Source organism: Anastrepha ludens, chromosome 2 (assembly GCF_028408465.1).
Source record: "Anastrepha ludens isolate Willacy chromosome 2, idAnaLude1.1, whole genome shotgun sequence".
Taxonomy (NCBI): domain Eukaryota; kingdom Metazoa; phylum Arthropoda; class Insecta; order Diptera; family Tephritidae; genus Anastrepha; species Anastrepha ludens.
Genome location: NC_071498.1, coordinates 53,352,249 through 53,362,052, shown reverse-complemented (window position 1 = coordinate 53,362,052; position 9,804 = coordinate 53,352,249). Strand labels below are relative to the sequence as shown.

General features: G+C 30.6%; 1 protein-coding gene across 2 annotated transcripts in view; it reads left to right on the top strand.

The window, feature by feature from the left end:
- The first annotated feature begins 2,177 nt into the window (after positions 1-2,177).
- The window catches only part of LOC128871129 (uncharacterized), a 410,182-nt gene continuing 402,555 nt past the window's right edge, over positions 2,178-9,804 (top strand). Inside the window, exon 1 of one of the 2 annotated variants that reach the window (XM_054113306.1) lies at positions 2,178-2,476. The gene's annotated coding sequence lies outside the window, so the exon portion shown is untranslated. Of the gene's footprint in view, positions 3,256-9,804 lie in introns of both variants that reach the window. The other variant, XM_054113305.1, reaches the window with a different exon arrangement.

Genomic DNA, 9,804 nt, shown 5'->3' with positions numbered 1-9,804 from the left:
AAAGTGCGCACTCTTCCGATTTTTCAATATAGAGTTTTGCAAAACAAAATACTGCCAATACAAGACTTGTCTTGACCCATATGGTTTCCTATATTATCAAAACAGATTTACATAAAGCAAATATACATATGTTTGTATGTATTTATAGCTTCAGACAAAATATATTGTAGAATAATTGCAATATTTTCTGTATACTTCGTTCAAATACCTAACTGTTTTAATCAATTCCCATTCTTTCATTGTATACCAAAATACCCACCAAAATTTTGGTTAGTGCACGATGAGTCCAATATCGCTTTCCCCAGAACGCAAAACAGTATTGAAACTTGGCATCGACGGCTAAAAGTTATTGTTGGGAAATGAAACTCAGGGTTGCACAAACTAATTAATGATCTAAAAGGCGAGCTGGTTTGTGCGAAAGCACAACTAGCTAAAATTCAAAATGGTCACAAAATTAGTCAAACGAAGAAGGCTGTAAAAGCAAAAAACAGAATTAAAAGAATAACAAAAAAGGCTTATATTAAGGCATGTTTCTTTTATAAAGCGAATTGCTATATTAAAAATTTAATAATATAATAATTGTTTCGCCATTATAATGTAATAACTTTTGTTTTGAATGAATTTTTGAATTTTTGTTTCTATAAAATCAAAATTCCATTATTCATAAAATAAATGTGCTATTCAGGTAAGCGTGCTTATTAGGTTATCTGCTTATTTGGTTATATTGTTAGAGCATTTTGATCGAAAATAATTTTGATTCCAGAATTTTAATATACAGAATTTCAGTTCTCCATCATTTTGATCATACAGAATTTTAAATACAGAATATTGAACCAAAAGAATTTAGGCTGGACAGAATTTTTTTTTTGATTTTTACAGAATTTTCATGCAAAAGAATTTTGAAAAGCAGAATTTAGTACCTCTCCCATTTTTTTCATTTACTTTTAGCCATCAACCTATAATTCCTATAAAAGGAATTTAACTAAAAAAATTTAATAAAAAGAAAAAACAAAAAATTAAAAAAATATTTTGAAAAATTTAACTGAAAAAAATTGTTAAGTTTTTCTCACTTACTTTTTGTCATTAATCTGTACCCATGAAAGGAATTTAACTAAAAAATTATTTTCTTAGATTTTGAATAGATGCAGTTACTTTTAGCCATTAACCTGTACCTAGGTATAAAATAAATTCAACTGAAAAAATATTTTCTTAAAAAGATCGTGTTAAATTTTTCTTTACATTTTTTTGCAGTTACTTTTAGTTAACTGTACCTATAAAGGGCGTTTAACTCAAAAAAATATTTTCCTAAACAAATTTTGTTAAATTTATCCATGAATTTCTTTTGCTTCCTTTTTTACATTAACCTATGCCTATAAAAGAAATTCAAATGAAAAAAAAATTTCTTGAAAAAATTTCGTTAATTTTTTTTTTCATTTACTTTTAGCTATCAATTTAACTGAATAAATTTAGCTGTACCTTTAAAAATAATTTAACTCAAAAAATATTTTCTTAAACAAATTTTGCTAATTGTTCCCATAAATTTATTTTCCATTTACTTTGTACCATTAGCCTTTACCTATTTGCTTAAAAAATTGTGTTAAATGTTTCTCTAAATTTAGTTTTCATTTATCTTTGGCCATTAACCGGTAAATATAATATAAAAACAATTTAACTCAAAACCAAAAATTCCACTCAGTTTGGCTTGGGAATTGTAGAGTTAAGAACTCTCACTTAAGAACAGAAATCAAGGAGCGAGACATTCAAAATTATTTTGAAAAGCTGACAATATTTGCGAGTCACCACTACACTCTTGTCAATCTCCCATTTCTTGGACAAAATTGCCAAACAATTTCTTTGGAAAGCACAACCAATGAAGAACTACAAAAATAGTGCAACTTAAGGGGGAGAAACCCATATATATGTGCATACATACACACACATACTCGGCAAGCGCAGTTGACTTTTGGTTCAGCGCTGAATACTCGGAGATGCTGATCATTCCGTTGATATAAGTATATGTATGTATATGTGCATTTATACACAAGTTCCTAAAAGTGGCCGGCGACGATCCTCGAAGAAACGCGACAGCAATACTCTGCTATTCAGCTTGGTTGGGGCGCTCTCATGACAAGAATGATCACTCAGTTTACTTTTGACAAAGATGCGCAACAGACGATTCTGTTTACGGTAAACGGCAGATACGAAAAGAAGTGAATTGGGCAAAGTTTTAAGAAATCTAAAATTTGTTCAAAGATAAATTAATGCGGTAAAATTAAAAAAAATTCAAAAAAATATGTGAAGAAAATATAAGATATAAATAAAGCCCTCGGATATTGTCAATTGACGAAACTCATGGCGAACATATGTAAAATGGAAATAATATCTATAATACCAGCTAAGCGAAAAAATCTTAAAAATTAAGTGTAAAAAAATTCACAAAAGTGTGGAAAAGCAGCATAGCAAGATAAATATATTTGTATGTATCTGTGTATAATAAAGAATGAAATAAAATATATACGTATACATACATAGCCATACCTCTTAGTCGGCAAAGTATGTGCATATGTAGGGTAAAATTTATTGATGGAACATGTGAAGTGAAATGAAAATTTATGTGCAGCATGAAATGCTGCTAAAACTACGGTAAAATGCGCTAGCGAAATCTCAAATTCGAAATGGATTTTGTTCGCTTAAGAAAATACTCACACAGCCACTCAAATCCATAGATGTTTTGTTTTTTATTTATTTTTTTTTTTTTTCAACTCAGTGTATGGAGAAAACTGCCCGCGGAAAAGCGTTTGTGTACTCTCACATGTGTTTATATTTACGTTACGATTTTGTGCGTTACTGGTGCAAGAGGTTGATATGCGGCAAATGTGCCACAGCGAGCCACCCTAACTGCTGCAAATTGTAAATAAGTGAATCAACATAGTAAATGTATAAGCTTGTGTGGTGAATGTTTATTTAGAAATAATCAAAAGTGACAATCGCTCACTCAACGCCGAACTCAACTCAGCCTGCCGTAGTTGATAGCAACTGAAGGCAATTTCGGTTATAAACAAACCGAGCGAAATCAGCAGGAGTAAAAGGGACCGATGGCAAAAATAAAAGAAAAACACCAAGAATTAAAAATAAAAATAGAAATAAAAATACAAATAAATAGCAATAACAAAAAAGGGGCACAAGCTACCTAAGTGCTCGCATGTTGTTGTTTATTTTGTTGCTGCCACTTTGAAATTGCGGCGATACCAATCGGTAGGCGTACTGCGTACAACCACGAGTTGCGAAGATTTAAGAAATTTTTTGTTAATTTAATTTGAAGACTTAATTTAAATTTGTATTGTATATATGATTTTTTAATACTTTTACTTGTACGAGAGTATACTATAGTACATTTTACAACAAAAACTAGCTTTGAGTTATAGCTCCAAGCTTCATACAAAATTCTTAGAAATTTAACAATTTTTTAAAACTTATATTACATAAAAATGTCTAATTTTTTAAGTAGAATTTTTAGCAAACTTCCAGGTATGCAATTCTTTTGCATTATCATCAAAATTTTCAAGTTTCTAAGCAGTATTTTTAGCAAATTTCCTGATATCCAGTTTTTTTAAAAATTCCCATCAAAACTTTCAACATTTTAAGCAGAATTTTTAGCACACTTCCAGAGACGCAGTTTTATAAAAATCGTCATAAATTTTTTTAAATTTTTTGGAAAATTTTCAGCAAGCTTCCAGGAATTCAGTTTTATAAAAATCGTCATCAAATTTTTAAATTTTTTTGGCAAAATTTTTAGCGTACTTCCAGAGACGCCTTTGTCTTTTTAGGCAAAATTTTTAACAAACTTCCAGGGACTCAGTTTTATAAAAATTCCCATCGTAATTTTCAACTTTTTAACAAGAATTTTTAGTAAGTTTTTAAAAATTCTGTTTTATAAAAATTGTCATCAAAGCTTTTAACTTTTTAAGCAAAATTTTTAGCAAACTTCCAGGAAAACAGTTTTAATAAAAATTGTTATGAAATTTTTTTTTTATTTATACCTTCTGCTCAAATATGAACGAGACGTTATCAATAAAACGGTCCGCGGATGACATATGGCGAAAATAAATTTTTTGTTTTTTGGTAGGACTGCTATAAGCTTACATAGCAAATTTCAGCGTGATATGTCACATAGTTTGTTTTCTGTGCTACTGTAAACAAGTCAAGCTCGAGTGTGTTCTTCGAATTTAACGATGGAAATTCAAGTTGAACAAAGAATTTGTTTGAAATTTTGTTATTCCAACAAAATTTCGGCTTCAGACGCCATAAAAATGTTGCAGACAACCTATGGGGACTCTGCTCTATCGCGCGCACGTGTTTCCAGTGGTACAAATCGTTCAAAGAGGGCCGTACATCGGTTGAAAACTTGCCTCATGAACGTCGTTCAGCAACATCAGTAAACGACGAAAACATCGGAAAAGTAAAGGAAATTGTGCTTGAAAATCGCGGTGTGACCGAAAGAGAGATAGCTAGTGAGCTGAGCATATCAAATGGATCCGTTCATACTATTATTCATGATGTCTTGGGCATGAAACGAGTGTCCGCGCGTCTTGTTCCAAAATTGTTGAATTTTCTTCAAAAAGAACAACGCAAAACTGTCGCTAAGGAAATGCTCGCCATGACTGATACGGACATCCGGCACATCATAACTGGTGATATGGCTCCATGTGACTTTTTCCTGTTTCCCAAGCTCAAGTTTCCGCTCCGTGGAAAACATTTTGAGACAATTGAAGTCTTAAAAGAGAATTCGAAGAAGGAACTGAAATCCATACCGAAATCGGCCTTCCAGAAATGCTATGATGATTGGAAAAAACGTTGGCATATGTGTATCACCTCCAATGGTGATTACTTTGAAGGAGATAAAATAAAAATTGAACAATAATTAACCGTTTGTGTTTTATTAAATCAGTCTCGTTCATATTTGAGCAGAAGTTACTATAGTTTCTCGGAAATTACTGGATATGCAGTTTTATAGCCTATTCGATTTGAGTATAAAGAGGTGTAAGTTTTTTTTTTGCATGAGATATTGCGAATTTTCTTCCATATAAAGCACATGTTCGGAGGTCCTTTAAATGGGGGAAAAAAATATCAAGAATCAGCCAGAATTTGAGCCACTTTTCACGTGCACTTTTATATTCCACAACTAAATAGGCTATAAAACTGCGTACCCAGAATTTCTTTTAGAAATCGATAATAAAAAATTTAAAATTTTGATGTCAAAATGTCAAAAACTACTTCGAAAGTTGAACATTTTTTCATTCATAAATGACAATGTGCAATCTTCAAAATAAAAAAAAAAGTTTGAAGAAATATTGATTGTTTTTTTTATAGCCGATTCAAAAAGCAAATTTTACATGGCCCACCCTGTATTTGTAAATTTGTTAAATTTTTGTTAACTTCGTAGAATTTTTGGAGCCTCGAGTTGTATGATTTTTATTGTGAAATGCACTAAATATAGTAAACATAAAAAACAGTTAAATAAAAAAAGGAAAGTTAAAAATTTGTAATTCGTCGCGCTACTATCATTTTGATCCCAGGTGTACAAACAACTGCATTGCATCTACACATTGTTGCTATTGTATAGGGATTTGCTTTTACTTAATTAGCACTTGAGTTGTCTCAAAATCCCATAAAATTGTCAAGAATCAATATAAATTTTTGTGAAAGTGCGTAGAAGTGTTGCTAAGTGTTTTTACGTTGGGGGAGCCAAATCTGGAATGTCTGCCTTAACTAACGATGGAATAGGTACATCAAAGCATTCTACCGCACATAGCGGAGTATATAAATAAATATACGTGTGTGTAGGTTATAAATACATATATATGGATGTGCATATGTACGTGGTAAATACATTGAAGTAAGCAAATTTTTTACAAGGAATAATAATACAAATTTTTGAAATTTATCAAACTGGAAATGTTTAACTAGAACCTCAGTACAAATAAGCTGTACTTCAAAAGCCAAATCATGTTTCTCATACAAGTAAATACCTGGATGGCTAAGTAATATTTTAGATATGGCAACACCGATGTGAATATTTCAAATCTTGGATTATAATCAGACATTGCAATCCATACCCCGCCACAAAACGATTGCACTTTAACACTTCCAACTTTGGTAAATAAGGAGCTAACAATAATTTTATACAAATAATTAAAATGGAATAGAATAGAATAGAATAGAATAGAATAGAATAGAATAGAATAGAATAGAATAGAATAGAATAGAATAGAATAGAATAGAATAGAATAGAATAGAATAGAATAGAATAGAATAGAATAGAATAGAATAGAATAGAATAGAATAGAATAGAATAGAATAGAATAGAATAGAATAGAATAGAATAGAATAGAATAGAATAGAATAGAATAGAATAGAATAGAATAGAATAGAATAGAATAGAATAGAATAGAATAGAATAGAATAGAATAGAATAGAATAGAATAGAATAGAATAGAATAGAATAGAATAGAATAGAATAGAATAGAATAGAATAGAATAGAATAGAATAGAATAGAATAGAATAGAATAGAGTAGAATAGAATAGAATAGAATAGAGTAGAGTAGAATAGAATAGAATAGAATAGAATAGAATAGAATAGAATAGAATAGAATAGAATAGAATAGAATAGAATAGAATAGAATAGAATAGAATAGAATAGAATAGAATAGAATAGAATAGAGTAGAATAGAATAGAATAGAATAGAATAGAATAGAATAGAATAGAATAGAATAGAATAGAATAGAGTAGAATAGAATAGAATAGAGTAGAATAGAATAGAATAGAATAGAATAGAATAGAATAGAATAGAATAGAATAGAATAGAATAGAATAGAATAGAATAGAATAGAATAGAATAGAATAGAATAGAATAGAATAGAGTAGAATAGAATAGAGTAGAATAGAATAGAGTAGAATAGAATAGAATAGAATAGAATAGAATAGAATAGAATAGAATAGAATAGAATAGAATAGAATAGAATAGAATAGAATAGAATAGAATAGAATAGAATAGAATAGAATAGAATAGAATAGAATAGAATAGAATAGAATAGAATAGAATAGAATAGAATAGAATAGAATAGAATAGAATAGAATAGAATAGAATAGAATAGAATAGAATAGAATAGAATAGAATAGAATAGAATAGAATAGAATAGAATACAACAAGAAATATGGAAAAAAGTAAGTTCCATTAAATTCTATTTTGGATTCTTAAAGACAATATTAATCGTAAATGTGGTTGTATACGAGCTTTTGAAATAATTTAGATCAACTTGAGACCAATTAAATTCATCTTCAATCCACCGCACAATAAATTTTTAAAATTTATAAACAAAACGGCAGGTGGCTCAACATTCAGCAGTTTTTCCTCTTTCAAAAGTCGTATACCACATTCTTGTATTTTTATTTTTTGTTGGAGCTACAGAGTGTGTTATAATTATATTATATTTATTTTAGCGAAAGGGTAGGTCTACGTTGGACCTAATTCGTTAATTTCGCAGCGACTGTTAGTTTTCGAAGCTTTAATTTTTATCTGCTTTATTCAAATATATTCAATTACTGAGGCTATGCCTGAGAAAATAGCATCAACAACTGTCAAAACAAATCGTTGCAAAGAGACAAAAATAATCTACTCATATTGGGGCAAAATCAAAAACACGATAATTCTAATTTATTTTCGTTCGAAGTCAAAATGATAATATAATAATTTACGTCTTTTCCAGTTTCCACTAAAACCAAAAATAAATATTGCTGCATTTAGCGTTGATCGCTAATGGAATGCTATAAATCAATTCACTATTTCCCCACACTAACAGAAAAAGCACAGGCGGACGTGAAATATATGTTGTTTTGGAATAATCTAACTATCGGTCAGTCCATAAGTTCGTGCGTTTTTTAAAGGTGATTTTAAAATTAATAAAAAAGATGTTTAAAGTAATTATTAATCAAAAATATATTTTCCTTCATTATTTACAATGTCTTCTCAACGTTTAGGCAAATTTTTAATTCCCTGCTCAAAAAATTGTTTGTCCTGGGAGCCAAAATACGCTTCGATATCCCTTTTTATAGCTTCTTTTGAGGAGTAGTTCTTGTTACTCATATGGGATTGAAGTCCAGGGAAAAGGTAATAATCACAATATCCGGAGAGTATGGTGAATGCGGCATTAGCTCCCATACGAGCTTGTTCAGCTTGCCTAATGTTTGCCTTGCGGCATGAGGTCTTGCGTTGTCTTGGTGAAACAAAACTTTGCGTCTATTCACTAAAGACGGCCGATTTTTGTTAAGTCTATGCGGAACAAATTTTCCCAGCTTTGAAACCTTTCCCAACTGAACCAGGTGCCTGTAAACTGTTCCATGCGATGAGTTTAACGTCTGAGCTATCATACAGACTGTCAAATTTGGTTCAGCTTCCACCAGTTCGCGCACGGCGTCAGAGTTAAAGACATCAGGACGACCAGCGCGCGGGGCATCCTCCACGTCGCAGTTACCGCTTCGGAATTTTGAAAACCACTTTTGCGCAGTTCCTACACTCACGGTATTCTATCCATGAATAGTGTTTATTTCTGCAGCAGCAGTTGTTGCATTTTTACCACTTTTATAAAAAAATACAAAATATGCCTCTTATACGCGTTCGAAGATTCCATTTTAGTTTTTAACAATACGTGCTTCTATCCGCGATTAAAATCACTTGTTGAATGCGCAATATATCAAAGAAAATACATATAAATAGTTCCGTTATATTCCGCGAATAATTTTTTTGTATGCAAAAATCGTACGAAAGTGAAATTATGAGTAAAATACGCACGAACTTATGGACTGACCTGTATTTAATTTACAATTATTTCATGGAATTAATTTTTAGATTTCCCAAATAAATTCCATCCTGTCTTTCTTGAATGCATTTTTGTATCTTATTCTTTCAAGCAGTCATTTTAGTTTATGAATATTTTAGATATACAGGGCGTTTCAAAAGTAATTAATCAATTACAGGGCGTTGTTCATAAAAATCACAAATTACAAGAAGATATTAACGATTTTCATATAAAAGTGTTTCTTCCAATTGAATACAAATAACTTTTTTGCATTGTTGATAACATTTTTTCCGACTCCCGATATTGCCAATTGTGGTTTGGCTTTTTGTGGTACAATTTTGGCTCAATTCTTGAGCATAGGTATAACAACGGAAACTCTCTCCAAGTCGGTTTTAACGCCAAAATGAGCTTTGCTTTTTTTCTCATGTAGGTATTTGGTTTACTAACTACAAAACACCATTTTACAGATGAGATGGCCAGCGTTGCCAATTCAATTTTCTAATTCTCCAGACTTTCAGAAGTGATTTAATTATTTTGGACCATTGCCTTCTTTTAAACCCCAATAGTCAAACATTTTTACAAAAATGCTGCTACATACGCGTAAGTGCTAATAATTACTAGAGATAATCAACTTTGTCGCAGATAGTACTAGTACAGAGGGTCTGAGTTTTTTTATTCGAAAGGTTCGAAAGGTTAAAGTTTTAAAATTTTTGGGCGAAAATATTGTGTAGAAAATGATTTAAAATATAATTTCTGTTCTCTGTCATCTAAATTAAAATTTTACGAGAATTTTTTCGCAGTACATTTTTACCCTTCACTTCTGCTCTAATTAGGTGGTTCTGGAATTGTTCGCGAATTGAATGAAAATAAGGTTTCTGAAACCGCTATTTAGGAATCGAAATAAGGAGAGTAGATTAAAAGTTGCCAGAAGAAATATTGGGCCTGCA